We start from the raw sequence: 19,970 nt of genomic DNA, 5'->3' as shown, positions 1-19,970 counted from the left end.
GGGTCAGATTTATATCTTTCTTCTCCCTTAAATAGTGTTCATCTTGGGAAGAAATAGATTTGTGCTAAGCTCCTAATCAAAATTCATTATTAGGGAAAGGGGACAAACTACCAAATACAACTCCACAATTAACGCACATAACAAGTTGTAAGAAAGTTAGCAATAGAATAGATATCAGAGAAAGTATATATATGAAGGATGAAGGAGCTTTCTCATCAGGAATGAAATTTCTTAGTTCAAAAAAGGGCAATCGAGTGAGAGTCCCATATCTCACACAAAGGAAAACCTCTGAAGTTTCCAGTTAGGCAAACTGAGGATAGGGATATGATAAAATGGATCATATGGTTTTATGTCTGTTTATTTTATTGACTTTTTTTTCCTTTCAGTGACATGAAGAGAGGTTGGTATCATGTAACTTCTCAAATTACAAGAAACATAAGAGTTAGGAGACCTAACCCAATCTTTTTTCTCCTGTTCTTGACAGCTTTGCCCTGCTCCTTATCCAGGTGATGGGTACTAAATTTCATTAGGAAGGAGAGTCTCATACTGATAGGCATTACACTGATTTTTTCAGTGTTTCAACTGCTAGGATAGTAATGTCATATGCTCAGAACTAAAAAAGATCTGAAAAGTCAACGTCAACCTAATCTTTTCATTCTAAAAGTGAGTAACATGTTTTTCCTTGAATAATGTGATATTTTCTACCTCTGCCACATTGGCAGAGGTCCCTTCTCCTTTCTGGAATTTAGTTTTTCATCTGTTAAATAAAGAATAAGGATGATACTGTGATTTCGTTTGTATAAAGAATTTTCAGTTGATACTGTGATGGATTTGGCTCTCTTTAACAATGAAGTGATTCAGGCCAATTCCAGCAGACTTATAATAGAAAGTGCTATCTGCATTCAGAGAGAGGTTTATGGGGGACTAGAATATACATCACAATATAGAATTTTCACCATTGTTTTTGTTTGCTGGCTTTTTTTGTTTTTCTCAATTTTTCTGTGTTGACTTGATTTTTCTTGTGCAGCATCATAAATGTGGAAATATGTTTAGAAGAATTGTACATATTTAACCTATATTGGATAATTCCAGGGTGAATGTGACACTTTGATCTATTCCTGAATAATATCAGAAGGCTTAGTTCCTTTGCATCTTCAGTTCAGAATATTGTTCTGAATTCAGGCAGTTTTTACAATCATATTGGCTGCTCATATTTGTTGTTGAATAGGCCTCAGCATCTGCTTTAATATGTAACTACCCAATGAAGATCAGAATAAACTAGGAAGGATCAATATGGCTTTTCAAGATAGGTTAGCTTACATATCAAATTATTTCTTTGAGGTGGACTGGGAAGGCAGGTCATCTTCCTTCCTCAAAGATAATCATTGAATAAATGTGCATTTAATAATAGATCTCATTTACACAGAGTGAGGGCTACCTACAATATCTCCATTTAATTCATACAATAAAGTCTGTAAACTAGAAACTATAATGATTCCCATTTTATAGATGAAAACAATTGAGGCATAAAAAAGCTATGTGACACAGGTATTATTTGAATCCTGATTTTCCCAACTTAAAATTTAGTGTTCTATCCCCTACTCCATATGCATATTTTATTATATAATGCCTGGAATAATGAGTATAGAGAAACCATTGTTAATTGAATAATCCTCTATGTCAGATTCTTTCTAGTTCTAAAAGACTTCCTTGAATGAAAATTTGCTAGATTCTATTAGACTGTAAGGGGATGATTTAATGAATTATTGGTGAAAGAATACATATATTTCTCCTATTACCTAACTTATTACTGGGAAATTACTCAGGTAAAAGAGAAAAATACTGTTTAAATATATTCAGAAAGTTCAGAAGAAGCCTAACATGTGGTAGAAAATAATACTTTTGAGTCAAAAAATAAAACATAAATTATGTTATTAGTTTATGAGAAGATTTTTTTTTTATTTAATGAAAATCTAAAATGACTTTAAAATAGTCGGGCATGTTTTGGTATCATTTCCACATTTCTATGGCAACATTAACAACTAGTGCTATGAATATCTGTCAGTTTCTCTTTTTGTACTGTGCAAAAGGAGGATGCCAACATATTAATCATAAACATGTCCTGATCTGCTCAGTTTTTTTTCTTTTATCAATAAAATAGCAACTGTGGGATTCTACAATATTTGGAAAGCTATCCAGGGCAAAATATATGCTGCAATGTTTCAAAAAATAGAAGGATATAATTTTATTACAGTATCTGTTATTTACTTCTTCTGAGAATATTTTACCTGGAAAAAAGTTATCAAATGTGTGCATGGTGTATATCATTCTCATTAATAGCTGAGTTGTATTAATCAACAAAAGTTTCACTCAAAAACTAGTATCCTATATCAAGTCTTAGCATATTTTCAAAGATATATCTTTCATTGATGGCTTTCTCAGAATGTCCTGACTTTTGTATGAAATTAATATAATACATTATCCTTTACTTTTAATAATGTGGGATAATTCATGAGGCAGATGATCTACACTGGGCAAGCAAGCATGACTTGCCTTTTTTCAAAGGATATGCAATTTACTTCAAAGAAAAACTTAACTTACTGATTATAAGATTCCCTTTAGCAGATCATACTTTTTTCATTTAATATTGTCATTAACGCAGAACAAAATGTTGAGCAGAATAGGCATTCAATCAATTTTTGCTGAATTAAAATGATATGTTTGGCAAGAAAGGGCCCATATAGTGGAATGTAGTGGAAAAATTGATTGATTGAGAACCTCTCTTCCAATCCTTCCTTTTATTGTCTCCTCTACTTCTTTCTACTGAGATTGAGGAGAAAATGTAAGATGACAAAAACATGACTATATATTTATTCAATGAAATGCTCATTTATGTATTTCTTTAATATTTTTATTGCTTTAATATGTTTTTAAAATCACATTTCACTCTTTCAATTTCTTGATGGATGGATTCCTTGGACATGTTTTATGCATTTTTACATTATTTTCCATTATCTAGAACACAAGTTCATAATTTTTATTTTGTGATGCCTTTTGGCAAACTTGTGAATCCTATCAATACTATCTCAGAATAATATTTAATGCATAAAATCAAATATATAAAATTATAAAAGAAACTAATTATTTTAAAATAGTTATCCAAAAAATAAGTTCATAGAACCTAGATAAAAAAGCTTTGATCTATAAAACTTTCTAATGTAAGGATGGGATCAAAGAGTAAACACATAGGATAAGTAAAGATAATCAAAAATAAAAGAAAAAAGGACTTTCACCCAGGCTGCTGGATAGATGCCCTCATATTTCTTGAGGTTATGTTATATTCTTCTTAATTACCACAAATAACTTCCAATCTTGGACTTAATCTTCTTCATCAAATACCCATCATGTAAATAACCTAGAAAACAAATATTTATAAATTATTTATTATAGATAAAGCTCAGGGCTATATGTATTCAGGTCCTTGACCTCAAGACCTCAGAGTCTAATGGGGGAAATAGCATAAAAGCAATATGCAAAGCAGGCATCCTCCAGTGGCCAGACCTCCAAGTAGAAACACTGTACAGTCCAGGGCAAACAGATAGATGCCTACCTTACTAATGCCTAAACAAACAGGCAGCTTTCAGTTCTGGATCCACCAAGTTCCAAAGTTGTTCCAGGCAAGCAAATAGCCTCCAAAAGAAAGAAAAACCACATTTTTCTGGGTAGAGAAACATAGAAGCACCCCACTGGCCTTTAGCACATTCCAGACACCTGTACTAGAACAATAGATCTGCACTGAGTAAAGCTGCCAGATGCCTATAGCTCCTTACACTGCTAGCCAACCCCACTCCACCCCTCTCAGTGCAGTAGTAGACATAAAAGTTCTCCATGGGCATCAGTGTAATATCAATATACCACCAGGTAAACAGCCAGGACCTGCAGCCCCCAGGTCAAGAAGCCTGAAATAGTGCTCCTTCCACCCTAGGAGTAGAGATCAAATTTAATGGAAAGGAATAAAGACTAAAAAAAGTTGAGCAAAAAAGAACAAAAAAGGAATCTGATCATATTATGATGAAAGGGAAGATCAAAACATAAACTTAGAAGAAAACTATATTAAAACACAAATGGGAAAACTCCAAAGGAAAAGCATAAGTGATTTCAAGCCCAGAAAGAACTCATAGAAGAGCTCAACAAAGGTATTTAAAATCATACAAGAGAAGCAGAAGAAAAAATGGGGAAATAAAAGAGTTATGCGAGAGACTTATGAAAAAAGAGTTAATAACTTGAAAAAAGCAACTGTTTAAAAATAGAATTGGCCAAATAGAAAATAAAGTGCAAAAACAAATTGAAGAAAACAGAAGTTAGAATTGGTGCAATGGAAGCTAATGACTCTGATGAAACATCAAGAATTAATCAAACATTCAAGAGAATGAAACAATACAAGAAAATGTAGAATATCTCATGGAAGAAACAACAAATCTGGAAAATAGAGATCCAGGAGAAACAACATCAGAGTCATTGGACTACCTGAAAGGCGTAGTCAAAGGGAGGATCTGGTTAGCATCTTTTAGGAAATCATAAAGGAAAACTATCCTGATATCCTGGAACCAGAGAGAAAATAAGCATTGAAAAAACCCACCAATGACATCAGGAAAGAGATCCCAAAATAAAATTTCAAGGAACATAATAGTCAAATTCCAGAACTATGGGATCAAGTTCAAGTGTCCATAAAGAAATGATTCAAATATCAGGGAGCCACAATCAGTATTAGAGAGTACCAACAGCTGCAACATTAAAAGATCAGAGATCATAGAATGTGATATTCTAGAAGGTAAAGTAGTTAGTACTACACCCAAGAATCATCTACCCAGTAAAATTAGACATGATACTCCAAGGAAAAAATGGACATTCAATAAAAGAGAAGGAGAAGACCAGAATTGAACAACAAAAAATTAATCTCTAAAAGACAAAAATGAAAAAGAAAGCAAGAGATTTAAAGGAGTTGAGTTGTTATCCCTACTTAGGAAAATGATATTTGTAATTCTTAAAAATTGCACCATCAATAGTACAACTGGAAGAAATATACATTGATAGAAGTTACAAATATAAGGTACATTTGATAGAATGACATAAAATTAATTAGGGAATGTGAAAGAGGAATATACTGGGTGAAGAAGGAAGGGAGAAGTAGAATGATGTAAATTTTTTACATGAAGATGGATGAATAACATATAATGGAGGGAAAGATGAGAGTGGGCTTGAATCTTTCTCTCATTGTTTCAGAGGTAGAATAATATACACCATAAGTTGAATCCAGACATATGCTTTACTGGGAAATTAAGTAAAAGTAGCTACATAGAACTGACAGAAGAGAGAATGGCCTGGGTGAAGTGGTAGACTAAAGTAAAAATACTATTGAGGAAGAAAAGAGTGATAGAAGAGAGAACAAGTGGAAAGATAGGACTGAAGAAAATATGCAACTGGTATTCCTAACTATTAATATGTAAGGAGATGAAATCTCCCATAAAAAAGAAATGGATAGTAGAGGGCATCAAAAACCAGAATCCTGAAATATATTGTTTACCAGATACCTACTTGAAGTAGAAGATAAGAGACTCAAGCAGAATCTATCATGCTCCAGTTGAAGTAGAGAAAAAGCATTTATAGCAATCCTAATCTTAAACAGAGTAAAATCATGAAATAAAAAAAGATAAAATTAAAAGATATAAGGAAGAAAACTACATCTATCTAAAAAGTACCATAAATATCACTATTGATTAGAGAAATGTAAATTAAAACAATTCTGAAATACCACCTTATGCTTATGAGATTGGCTAGCATGACAGGAAAAGATAATGGTAAATGTTGGATGGGGAGTGGGAAAACTGGGGCATTAATGCATTGCTGATGATGTTGTAAAATGATCTAACCATTTTGGGGAGCATTTTGGAACTATGCCCAAAGGACTATAAAAACTGTTTATACCCTTTCACCCAGCAGTATCATTACTGGCTCTGTATCTCAAGGAAATCATAAAGGAAGTAAAAGGACCCACATATGCAAAAATGATTCTTTTTATGAGAGCAAAGAATTAGAAAATAAGTGGATGTCTATCAATTGGGGAACGGCTAAACAAATTGTGGTACATGAAGGTAATGGGATATTATTGTTCTATAAAAATGATGAACAAGCTGACTTTAGAAAGCCCTGGAAAGATTTATATGAACTGATGCTGAATGAAACAAGTAGAAGCAGGAATACATTGTACACAATTAACAGAAAGAAAGTGTGATAATCAGTTATGAAAAACTTGGTTTTTCTCAGTAGTTCAGTGATCTAAAGCAGTCCCAAAAGACTGTGGACAAAAAAAGAACTAAGGAGACTGAATGTAAATCAATACATGCAATGTTCACTTCTTTTTTCTGGTTTTTTATCTCCCCCATGGTTTTTGTTTTGCTCTGATTTTTCTTTCCCAACATTATTCATAAAGCAATATGTGTTAAAAATAAATTTAAAAAATCAAAAAATACCATAAACAAGGAAGCAATATCAATAATAAACATATATGTGACAAGTGGGGTAGTATCTAAATTCTTAAAAAACTTTAGTGAATTACAGATTCACAACCAAAAGAGAGATAGAGAGCATTATGAAATGCAAAATAGATAATTTGATTATATTAAATTAAATACTAATAAAACCAATTCATCCAAGATTAGCAGGAAAATATAAAGCTAGGAAACAATCTTAAAACTTAATGTCTCTGATAAAAGCCTCCTTTCCTAAATTTATAGAGACCTGATTCAAATTTATAAGCATATAAGACATTCCCCAATTGATAAATGGTTAAAATATATTAAAAGGCATTTTTCAAATGAAAAAAAATTTCTATACGCATACGAAGAAGTGCTCTAAATCACCACTGATCAGAGAAATATGCAAATGTAAACAACTGTGAGATAGCAACCTCCACACCTACTGGACAAAGACAGACAGACAGACAGAGGTAGAGAGAATGATAAAAGTTGGAGAGGATGAGGAAAAATTAGTATGCTAGCAGACTGTTGGTGGAATTGTAAACTAATCCAATCATTTTGGAGAACAATTTGGAATTATGTCCATAGAGCAACAAAACTGGTCATATACTTTGACTATTTATCAACTGGAGAATGGCTTATGTTATTATAAATTTGTGTCAATTCTCCATATATTTTAGAAATGATATCTTTATCAGAGCCCTTGGATGTAAACTTTTCCCCCAGTTTATTGTTTCTCTTCTAATTTTGTCTTTTGTTTGTACAAAACCTTTTTAACTTAATATAATCAGACATCCATTTTTAATTCCATAATGTACTCTAGTCTTTGGCCACAAATTCCTTCCTTCTCCACAAGTCTGGGAGGTAGACTACCCATTGTTCTTCCAATTAGCTTATATTATCACTCTTTATGTCTAAATCAGTAACCCATTTCAACCTCACAGTGGTAAGTTGTGTTACATGTGTCTAGTTTCTCCCATACTAATTTCCAATTTTCATAGAAATTTTTGTCAGATAGTAAGTTCTTATCCCAGAAGCTAGAATCTATGGGCTTATCAAACCCTACATTACTATAGTCATTGACTGTTACGTTTTGTGAACCTAACCTAATCCACTGATCAACTACTCTGTTTCTTAGCCACTACCAAGGGATTCATGACCACTGCTTTATAATATAATTTTAGCTCTGGTATATAGTTAAACCACCTTCATTTGCATTTTTCATCAGTTCCTTTCAAATTTTTGACTTTTGTTATTCCAGATGAATTTTGTTATTATTTTTTCTAGCTCTGTAAAATAATTTCTTGAGAGTTGTTTGATTGGTATGGCACTGAATAAATAGATTAATTTAGGTAGAATTGTCATTTCTTCAGTCTTTATTGGTATAAAAGAGATTCTTATAAAATATCTTTACAGATAACTTTCATTTTTCATCTCTTGTCATCCTTTACATTTAATCCTTAAATGCTCTCAGAATAGTTTTAATTATTCAGGTTTCTTGCTAACTTTTCTCTAAATAGTTTTTCTCTTGCAGTTTGGCTCTATTGTGGAAGGTGATACTATTTATAATGCTGCATTGTACATAATGTTGCATTGAACTTAATACAATTTTGCATATTTATATAATATATATTCTCAAGAATATTAGTGAATTTTAATAATCACATATATTATATTTTAAGCTGGTGTTACATTTGGCTATCATATCTTTTTGTTTAGCATGTTACCCAAGTTTTACTGACTGAGGGATTGTTTAAGTTCTTTTTGGTTTTTTTATAAAAATATTTTTAGCATTCATTAAATGTAAATATGAAAGTAACTATGTACAAATGACATGTATAGAGAAATTTGTAAGTAATCACAAAGGAAATTTTCTACCATTGAGGGAGACAATGAAGGTTTCTTATACAAGGTAAGTTTTCTAGATGAGACTTGGAAAAAAGTCACAGAAGCCAGAAGATAAACTTGAGAAAGGAGAGTGATTAGGCATATGCAATAGTTACTGAAAAAAAAAAATAGGTAGTATGAAGCTGAATTTCATATGTAAGGAAGAGCAAGTGAGTCAATGTCTCTGGTTTGAAGAGAATGTATGTACAAGAGACTTATAGGTATATATCTAATAACTGAAAATATGAAGTTTAATTGTGACAATACAAATCTTACAATTAGGAATGATCACAGAAATGATACATTCTACAAATATATTCTTTGTAAGGTACCCTATACAAACTAACTTAAAGCAATGGTAGATATTCTCAATGGAAATTCAGTCAGATCGAGGCTTTTTTATGACAAACAAGAGAATGTATATACAAAAGACTAAAATATAAAATTATTAGTAAGATAGGAAAGGGCTCTGTTGGGAAAGGCTTTAAATACTAAATACAATAGTTACTGTTTATCTTAATGTTAATAATGTTTAGTGGATAAAGGAATTGTATGGTTAACTTAAAGTTAGAAAGTCATTTTGGCAGCTAAAGAGAGAGAATGGACTGGCATCTGGGTAGAACTGATGTAGGAAGATAAAAGCTTGAGTGTGCTTAGGGCTGTCACTATGTGGTGGCAGGTTCAGGAGAGAGGAGGCATATAGGAGAGATTTTTCAAAAATAAACTTAGTTTAAAACTTCCTTATGCTCTCTATCACAAATCAACCACCCTGGATTCAAATATTTCCCTGTTCTTTAAATGTAATGTAGAAATCTTTGCTGATGTGTAAATGGAAAGGATTAGACTACATACCTCTTTTTCTAGAAAACACGTGTTTTATAATAGTGACTGTCTAGAAATACTTAGTCTTTTTTTTTGTTGTATGAGGAGAGAGAAACTCCAATGGTGACACTGTGGAACCAGGTAAGCAGAAATAGATAGGTAGTGATTAACACTTGAGAAAGCTATGATTGTGAGGTTTTTGCTTCAGTGCTTCTCAAATACTCATGTAGGCAACTGCCTAAGGCCATCGCTGACATTAAGTGTAACTGTGTTAAATTTTTAACTTGAAAATTTCCTGAGGATATATGGCACAGACCATGTAGGCATACGTAAGATATAAGTGTACCAATTATTTGTGACCTTTTGAACTATTTGTAGACCTACATGTGTCACTTGGGAATGTCCTGGGGAAAATCACTAGATTTATCAGGAATAAATTAGCTGACCACTCTGAACTCTTTTAGCTTCCCTGAAGGAAGAGTCTTGGTAATCCTATATTTTTTCCTTCTGCACTTGAAACAGAAGGTAGCAGCAGCTAGGTTTAAAAAAACTTCATACATACCTGTTACAGAGACACAGTGAAGGCTAGAATAGACAGTCATAAATAGTTTAAGGGATGGTAGATTCCTTGGGGCAAAGAAATGCAGACTTTTTATGTTTAAAACATCCCAAAGAATCCAGGCCACATGTAAGACAGTATTTCATGAGTGAGGCTGTCTTTAGATCTTTATTGCCTTGCCTGCAGGGTCCCTTGTTTGGCCTTCTCATCATAGAGCTGACCTCTATGGTCCTTCGAAGCCAGCACTATAGGTTTGACATAGGAATTCCTTGTAGTTTATACTTCTTTTTTTTACTGCCTTAATCTTCAGGCAGGGGCAAAACAAAAAAGGAAAATGAATATATACCCATAACTTGCTTGAGGGCTCCTAATTTGGGAGGGTTTACACCCTAAGAAATAAAACATTTTCCCATTTTTGGACAACTTGCATATTTTTTCTTTATTTTTTAAAAGTCAGCATGGAGATATTCAATATGGCTGCTGTTACTCTTTCAGAGAATAATAGCTATGAAATTTCATTTCTGTTACTAATGTTAGTAATGAAACTATGCTTTATTTAGAAGGTCATAGAAAGTCAGTCAGCTAGTCACTCAACTGGTTATTGACATTTATTGAGCTCTCAGATTACTTATCATTAGGTTTAGTGTGAGGGCTTGAATGAAAGACAAATAAGGAACTCACTTTTGTTCTGGTTGAAGTGCCAAAGCAGGATAGGAAATAGAACAGAAATGACACATATGAAATATCCTGTGGCACATAAAAACACATTAATATAAAAAAGTATTATTCCCCAGTTGATAATGGTCAAAGGATATGAACAGAGGATGAAATTAAGGCCTTCTATAGTCATATAAAAATTCTCTACATAACTATTGATTAGAGAAATGCAAATTAAAACAACTCTGAAGTACCACCTCACACCTCTCAGATTGGCTAAGATGACACAAAAAAATAATTGTCAATGCTGAAAGAGATGTGGGAAAATTGGACACCAATGAATTGTTGGTGAAGTTATGAAATGACCCAACCATTCTGAAGAGCAATCTGGAATTATGCCCAAAGGGATATAAAAACTGTGCATAACTTTTCACCAGCAGGATCATTACTGAGTCTGTAACCCAAGGAAATCATAAAGGAGGGAAAAAGGACCCACATGTGTAAAAATGTCTTCAGTAGCTCTTTTGGTGGTATCAAATAACTGGAAAATTAATAGATACCAATAAATTGGGGAAAAGCTGAATAAGTTGTGGTATATGAAGGTAATGGAATATTATTTTTCTATAACAAATGATGAAGAAGCTAATTTTAGAAAGGCCTGGAATGGTTTACATGAACTAATACAAAGCAAAACAAGCAGAAGCAGGAATACATAGTACATAGCAACAACAAGAATGTGTGATGGTCAACTATAGAAAACTTGGTTCTTCTCAGTGGTTCAGTGATTCAAAGCAATCCCAATAGATTTTGGACAGAAAATGTCATCTGCATGCAGAAAAAGAACTAAGGACACTCAATGTAAATCAACACATGCTATGTTCACTTCTTTTTTCTGTTTTTTAAATCTCTCCCTGGGTTTTTTTTCCTTTTGCTCTGATTTTTCTCTCCTGACATGATTCATAAAGCAATGAGTATTAAAATAAACAAATAAATAAAATTTTAAAAATAAGTATTATTGTATGCTATGATATAAATTGTGATGGGGAAATAATGGAAAGGGGCAAAGTAAAGTGGTACAAGATCATAGAAGGATATGATTTCTCTAGCAAAAGCATTTTTTATACCAGTATGCCTCCCTATTTCATACTTTTTAAGAAATAGGATATATTTAGCTAAGTGCTAGTAATTTTTTAACCCCAGTATTCGGAGGAGAACTAGTGAGACCAAAAATTCTATCAGTCATTTCATCAATCCATTCATTGACAAGCATTTCTTAAATGTTCACTATGCATGACACATTGTTTTTGTGGTTACAATGAAAAGGAAAAAATAAAAAATCAGTTCTGCCTCCAAGGAGTTTACATCTAAAGAACAAATCATTAAAGTGCATTTAAGTAGAAAGTTCATGTCAGTTGTATGTTATACTGGAGAGCTATCAAAGCCTTTTAAAAAGCCTTTTTGCTTCATTTATTCTTATTTAAATACATTTATATTTAGAATCATTTTACTTCCCTTTGCCAATTTTCAGTGTTATCAATTTTGCCAAAAGACAATGAAATGAACCAAACTGTTTTTCATGACTTTATCCTGCCCCTATCCACAAAAGAGTGGCAAAGTAGTGATTGAACTTATGTTACAAAATATCCCACAGACTTGGAGGAGAAACAGAACCTGAATAAATGCTGAAATACATTAGAAATAGAAGTAAAGTTCCATAGTTGGCATAGAAAACAAATGCAGGGGGACTGGGCATGACCAGCTATAAATTCATTTGCAAAATTTTTGAGTGTGCTGTGAATTCTGTATCATTCAATGGTATGATAGGGTGGCTAAATGCCAACGTGATCTAAGGTTACATTGAAGCTTTTGTCCAGAGCTGTGGTTGTGAGTGTCCCATGATATTCTATCCTAGATGGAACATATCTAGAGTGTTATGTGAAGTTTAAGTACTACATTTTAGGAAAGACACCATTTATCTGAGAGTGTCCAAAAAGGAAGTGACCAAGTTAGTGAAGGATATTCAAATCATTCAAGTCAATACATATTAATTAAATATCTACTATGTGTTAAGACTGTACTATGTAGTGAATATATAAAGACAAAAATGATATAGTCCCTGTCATCAAGAAAATGATAATCTACTGAAAGGATATAACATGTACAAGTAATTTTTTCTTGCTAAATAAATGCTTGCATATGATTTAATCATAAAGGGAAAAGTGATCCTTTTTCTTTTTTGGAAGAGGCAGTCATCATTATATATTTTCAGTTTGGAAATTGAATTCTGTATGTTTTTAATTTCCTATGATTTATTTTTGTGACATAATAACAATTTTCTATAAAGGGCTTATTTCCCAAAATTCTCTATTCTACTCACTGAGGGGCTTACCCCCATGAAACTTATGATTAAAGGTGGTAACGATGACAGATAGCCTTATCTAGTAGACAGGTCAGGAGATATGGAGTCAGATGACCTGGGTCTGTTATTGTTTAACAATGAACAAGTTATACAAATCCTCCAGGGCTCATATTCTTCATGTGTAAAGTGAAGAAAGGCTTGGATTAAATTTCGCCTTGTATCTCAAAACATGTGACTGAATGTTTAAGAAAAACATGATAAATATAAATAAAAAGTGACTATTATATGCGATGGAATGTGAAAGCATGAAAAAAGTACTCAGTTATGTGTGGTATAGGAAGGAAAAAAATCACTTCTAATTGGGAGTTTATGAAAAGTCTTATAGATGAAGGTCTAGTTGAGTTGAATCATGACTTCTTTGTGTTCAATGATTGCCTTTACAAATTATTTGCAAATACCCAGACCTATTCTCACTCCTACACTCCAATCCCACATCTCTGTCTGTTGTACAACTCTCCTGCAGCATCTCAGTCAATTTGTCCAAAATAAATGCTGCTATCTGTACTCCCCCAAACTATCCCTTTTGGAAATTTTTAGGGGAAGAACATCCCTTCTGTCATCCCACATAACAAACTCAGACTTATTTTTAGCTCTTTTTTTTTCTCCCTTGCTATTATCCAACAATTTGTCAAGTAATACTATTTCTATCATTATAATATTCTTGAAATTGTCCCCTTTATCCATACTTTCATGATTATAACACTAGTCAAGGACTTCTTACCTGCTCCTGGTAAAATTTTGTAGAGTTATAACTAAACTTTTTGTTTTTTTCTTTCTTCCCTTCATATCTCCTGAAACTTAAAGGCCAAGGCCAGTGTATGCTGATCAGTTTGAAATGCTCATGAGAGCCTAAGTTTACATTTTTGATGTGAGCATTTATATATCAGCAATTATAAACTGCTAATCATTAAGCCTGATGTGTTAAGTTTATGGTCTTGACTTAAATATAATAAAAATAGATATAGAAAAAGGGTGTCATGCTTACTTTCTTCTCTTAGAGAGTTGGTTATTGGTTATTAAATATTTATCAAAATATGACTCAATCAAAAACAGTATAATGCTAGGAAATCAGTGACCCTGACTTACTGCAAATTGAAGGCATGGATTCACTCTGCTGACAGGCACCATAGCCACATGTGTTCTCTATAAATGCTTCTTTTCATTTTGGGATTCTGTGTGTGCATACTCTTGAGAGTTTCCAGAGGAATGTCACATAAGCATCAACTGAAGAAACTGGAGATTTTTTAGCCTGGATGAGACAAAACTGTATGTAAGGGATGCTAGTTATTTTCAAGCATTTGAGAGGCTGTCAAGTGGATGATGGATTGTTCAATTTGGCACCAAAAGAAAGAATAAATAGGAACAGGTAGTAAAAAGGAAATTTTATGTTTGATAAAAGGAAAAAAATATTAACAGTTACATCTGTCCAAAATAAAATTCACCAGGAAGTGGGAAGTTCCTCCTCTTTGGAGGCCTTCAAATGAAGGTTAGAAGATGACTTGTCCATTGTGCTACAATAGTTTGTGTTTTTATTTGTGATTTGGACAAAATGGATGCTGATATCACTTTCACCTCTCAGATTCAGTAATTCTTGTCCATGACACAGTGTGTTTGTGGGACAGTGTACCCCACGTTTACAAAGATATTTTATTGTTTCTGTTCTGACTTTGATAGCTCAGTAAATACTTTTTCTTTGAGCTGATCTTATCCTCTAACTGACTGAAAATATCAGTCCTGATTTGATCTTTGAAATAAATAGCCACAATGCCCATCATACTATGTTTAGTTCACATAATAACTAGAGTAAAGGTCACCAGTTAGTTAACTAAAACTCTGATGACACATGCAGAAAGTAAGTGGGTCAAATGAAATGTTGACCTCCATACTGTGGGGGAAAAAAAAAAAAAACTTTTCTAAGCATATTAATTTATTTAATTATTTTTAAATCTTAAAATTCAGGAAATAACTTTCCTGAAGTAACTAATATTGCCAGGGTTTTCAGTACCTGAAACATAGTTTAATGAAGGAAATTTTAAGCTTTTGAATTAAACATCTCTGGTAGGAGCCCAGTTCTCTTTGAAACAGCCATAAAAGGGACTGCTTCTCTATATATGAATCCTGCCAGACCTGCTTGGCAGACAACAGTTGTCTCTTATTTGAGGTCGGTGGCACAAATGTCATACACTTCTGTGAATACCTTCTCTGCAGTTTGCTCAGGAGAATGCTTCCCTGAATAGACTCCTGCAAATCTAGAGAAGAGTATCTCCCATATAAAAACCTTATTGGAACAATTCAAACAAACAACCCACTAAAAGGATGCTTTGAAAGGCATTCCTTTCACTTGAGTCAAAAGGCAACTAATGTCAAACGTCATGTTAATCAGGAAGTTAAGATTCTCAAGTTTCTACAAGAAACAGAACAAAGTCCCTCATATTTCTAAGTTCTCCAACTCCCAGAGCCTTCTCCTCTAAGGTTCCTTCCATCTATTCCATATGTATCCTTAGTGGATCCAATTATTTCCCCTTCCCCTACTCCAGAATTCGAGCTTCCTAAAGGCAAAGATTATTTAGTCTTACTTTCTGTCATTAAGGCTTCACAAATATAAAGTGCTTAATAATTTACTATTAGTTAATTGATTAACTTCTTTTCTGTGGAGTAAGAACATTTATGGACTAGTTATATGAATTGTAATAGATCTACTTCCCACCACAGTCTAATTAAAACAGAAAAAGTATATACTTTAAAGTGGCCTTGTTAGTACTGCTAGTAGGGTGGGGAAGAGAAATGAATACATATTTATGAAGTTCCTACTAGATGTCATACAAAGTGGTAAATATATTCCAAAATTTTCCATTTGAAATTTCTAATAACTTCTTGGTATGCTTAGTATCCTCATTTTAGAATTGAGGCAACTGCGGCAGAATGTTGTTAAGAGACTACATGTCTGAGTTTGTAAACTCAGGTCTTCCTGATTACAGACTCAACCCTGAATCAACTGTACCACATATCTGCCAACTATTAGCTACTTGATCATTACCTGAATGGTATAGTAGATAGGATGAAGCCTGGAAATTGTGGGTTTAATTTTGCTTTGAAAACTCATTACTGTATAATCTTGGGAAAGTCATTTAACCACTTTCAACCTAAATTTCTTCAGCTATGAAACAGGTATTTTTATACCTCTTCACAACAGGTTGTATGGTTCAAATGAAATAATGAACATGAAACTTTTTGTGATCTTATTTATGAAAGGGATTGGTTGGATCTGCAATTTCATGGCTATAGAGAATGCCCAGATGAGAAAACTCTCTCCTTTGAGTAGATTAGTGTTTATTTGCCACCAATACTGTAAGGAATTGTCTAGTGCTTCCTAAACTTGTTACATTTGCAACCCCTTTTCACCAAAGAAATTTTTTTTACAGAAATCCATATATATATATATATATATATATATATATATATATATGTATATAAAGTAGGTACACAGATCAAGCATTACCAGATAATAAATTATAATTTTTGATCCCCCTACCTTCAGTTAGGAGACAGCATTTCAAGACATGATCCACAATTTAAGAAGCTAGACTTTAGAACTCTAAAATATTGAATGATGAGTCCAGCATCATACAGCCTACATGGATCAGAATTGGAATATGAAGCTAGATCTTTTTGATTCTTAGTTTGTCTTTTAATGTTTTGCACAAAGTTAAAATGTGTAAAATACTATATAACTAGCACAGACTTCAGAAGATGCTATAGGTCTAAAATGGCATAGTTAGGGCGTACTTTTTTTAGGTAGTTCAATAATTCTTAGATTGTCTCTCCTAAATCTATCTTCCAGTTGATTTTCCAATAACGTATTTTACATTTTCCTCTATTTTTTCACTTGGGGGGTTTTGTTCTAATTCTTGAAGTCTTATTGAGTCATTCACTTCCATTTGTTCAATTCTAATTTTTAGTGAATTATTTTATCCAGTTAGGTTTTTTAAATCTCCTTTTGCATTTGGCCAATTGAACTTTTAAATTAGGTTTTTGTTCAGTGGATTTTTTTTCCATTTCACAAATTTTGTTTTTAAATGAATAGGTTTCTTTTTCAGATCTATTTTGTAAGGTGTTATTTGCTTTTTCCTTTCCATCAAATTAAATTCATAAGGATTTATATGATTTTTCCAATTCACTAAATTTATTTTAAGGAGTTTTCTTCAGATAATTTTTTGTATTTCTTTTTCCAAACTCTCTTGTAAAAGTCTCATTTCTTTTACCAATTTTTCTTTTCTCTTTTAAGATCCTTTTTGAATTTTTCCAAGAAAGTCATGTGAGATAGGGATCAATTCATATCACCCTTTGGGGCTTCATCTGTAGACCATTTGCCTTTAGCATCCTCAGAATCTGAGATCTGTTCTCTTTCCCCATAAAAACTATCTATGGTCTGTGCTCTTTGTGGTTTTTTTTTTTTTTTTTGATCATTTTTAAAGGTTGAGGTCTGCTCTTAGGGCAAAAGGGAGATTATCCTAAATTTCCTCAGTGGCACAGTGGTTTTATGCTGCCCTAGGCCAGCACTGCTGACTTCGTTTCATTGCTGAATTGGTGTGGCCAAGTACCACCTTATTCTGAGGTTCAGAGGCTCACTATTTGCCTTTTGTATTTGTGTTGAATGTCTCACCGCTAATCTGCTGATCTACTGGCTTCCAAGCTGTGTAGAAGGCCAGAACTCTGGAGAAATATACTTAAAACAAGGATACTTACAACAAAGTGTTAACTCGGTGGAATTGATGAGATAATGGTTCTCTAGTTCTCATATATTCTTAGTACTTAGTATGGTGATGTAATGGTTCTCTAGTTTACACATACTCAGTGTGCTGAAATGATGTAATTGTACTAATGTATAGAAGGGCCAAGAGGACTGGAAATGAGACATTCCATCTTTGACTATCCTCCTGGTGGTTCTCCTGCCTCCTGCACTCCTCCATTAAGATCAAGACTGGGTCAGACTGTGATAGACACAGATTGTGAAGTACACAGACTGTAAAGGAGATTATAAAGACAGACTTTAGACTCTCTTCCTAACTATCCTCATGGTAACTATCCTGCTGAGACCAAGGGCCATCTGGAGGACCTGCAGAAAGCTAGCCCAGACATTACAAACCAGGACAGAATAGCCAATGCTGCTCTATTTTGGCTAAGAGCCTCCACGGATGTGGTACAGGCACCATATCTCCCTAAGTCCCTGCCCTGTGCTTGTGCTAGTCCAGCTCCCTTCCCTTACCCCCCCCATTGAAACAGTTCTTGCAGAATGTCTTCTGCTGTAAATTTGTTACACTCCAAATATTTATGGGTTCTGTCACTCCAAAATCAGTTCAGAGGCTTGATCTATGAGGAATGGCAGGAAGAACTTAGATAAAGACTTGTTTACTCTCCATCATCTTGACTCTGACCCCCTGGGCATATGTTTTTCCTAAAGTGTTATAGACATCACATTAGGCACCCTTTCTCTGTAGGATAACTGAATATTTTGTTATTGGGATTGTTCAGTGTTTTTGTTGTATCTGATTCTTTGTGACCTCATTTGGAATTTCCTTGGCAAAAAAGTGATTTAACACTTCCTTCTCCGGCCTGAAGAAAATGAAACAAATGAAATTAAGTCACTTCCCCGGGTCAAAAATTTAGTAAAAGAAGTTGGATTTGAACTCTGGTTTTCATGATTCCAGACTTAGCACTCTTATCTATTATATCACATAGGTGCCACCAGTTCTAAATACTAGAAAAAATATTTTCCTTTATATTAAACCAAAATCTTCTCTGCAGAGAAATCCTACTTCTGCTCCTACTGCTACCCACTGCGTCCAAGTAGTATAGATCAAGTGCTTCTTATACATGAGAAATCTCTGGAAAATTAGCATATCTGTTCTCAACCTTGGTGCTCCTGTAAGTCTTTATTGCTCCCACCATATTTATCTCTGTTTCTCCAATGCATGCTGTCTAGTATATCAATGTCTTTTCTAAATGTGGTACACAGAATTTGACACACGTCTATTTATTTCTCTGTTGAGTACTACAATTCTCTATATAGAAATAGAGTCTGCAGGGTAAAGTGCACCAGACCTGTCACTTCCCTGGAACAGTATGCTATAACTCTCTTAAAATTATGTACAATAATAATTACTTTTTTATGTTGTCATGTCTCAGTGCTGGCTCATTTTGAAATTTCTGTCCATTTGAACACCCAGATGCTTTTTGTAAAATAGTTGTCCAACCCCACCTACGTCACTTTAATTTTTTTTTTTTAATTTATGAAGTTGACCTTTGGAAGCCAGACACGTGTGTGTGTTATTCCTGATGAAAAATTTCCTCTTGAGAAGCCATAAGAAGTGATGCACAGAGTTCTGGTTTTGTAATCAGGAAGAATGGATAATATATTGGATCTAGAGTCAGGAAAACTTTAGTTCAAACTTGACCCCTGACACTTACTAGCTTTGTGATCCTTAACAAGTCATTTGAACTCTGATTGCCTCAGTTTTCTCATTTGTTAAGCCCCTACTTAACTCATATCTCATTTTGACAATAAAACAAGATATTTGAAACTTCTTTGCAAAGCTTAAAGCTCAAGAGAAAAGCTTGTTATTAAGTAACTTATCTTTCTTACACATATAGATTGTACCCTTTCAATGCTCCAGAGTAGGACTTTTTAAACTTCGTCTACTTCTGACCCCTTTTCACCTGGGAAATATTTATGTAATCCTGGGCATATGAGTATATAAAATAGGTATATAAATAAAACATTTACTGATAGTAAATAATAATTTCACAACTCCACTTTCAGATATGAGACCTTATGTGAAGTCATAACCCACAATTTAAGAAGATGGATCCTAGACAGCTCTCTGAGACTATATATTACAAATAAATTATTAATATGTACCAGGGAATGGATTCCCTAAACCCAAAGTTCCCTATCCTGATTAAAAACAGGCAAAAAAACTGGGTCTTGTGTAAATACAGATTTCATCCAATTAGATGTCACCTATTATTTTAGCCGGTTGAGAACTTTTTGAGTTCTGATTTTCATACACTGAGCTGTCTGTCCCATCTA

The sequence above is a fragment of the Sarcophilus harrisii genome, chromosome 1, assembly GCF_902635505.1.
Source record: "Sarcophilus harrisii chromosome 1, mSarHar1.11, whole genome shotgun sequence".
NCBI lineage: Eukaryota > Metazoa > Chordata > Mammalia > Dasyuromorphia > Dasyuridae > Sarcophilus > Sarcophilus harrisii.
Note: the sequence above shows the minus strand (reverse complement) of the source record.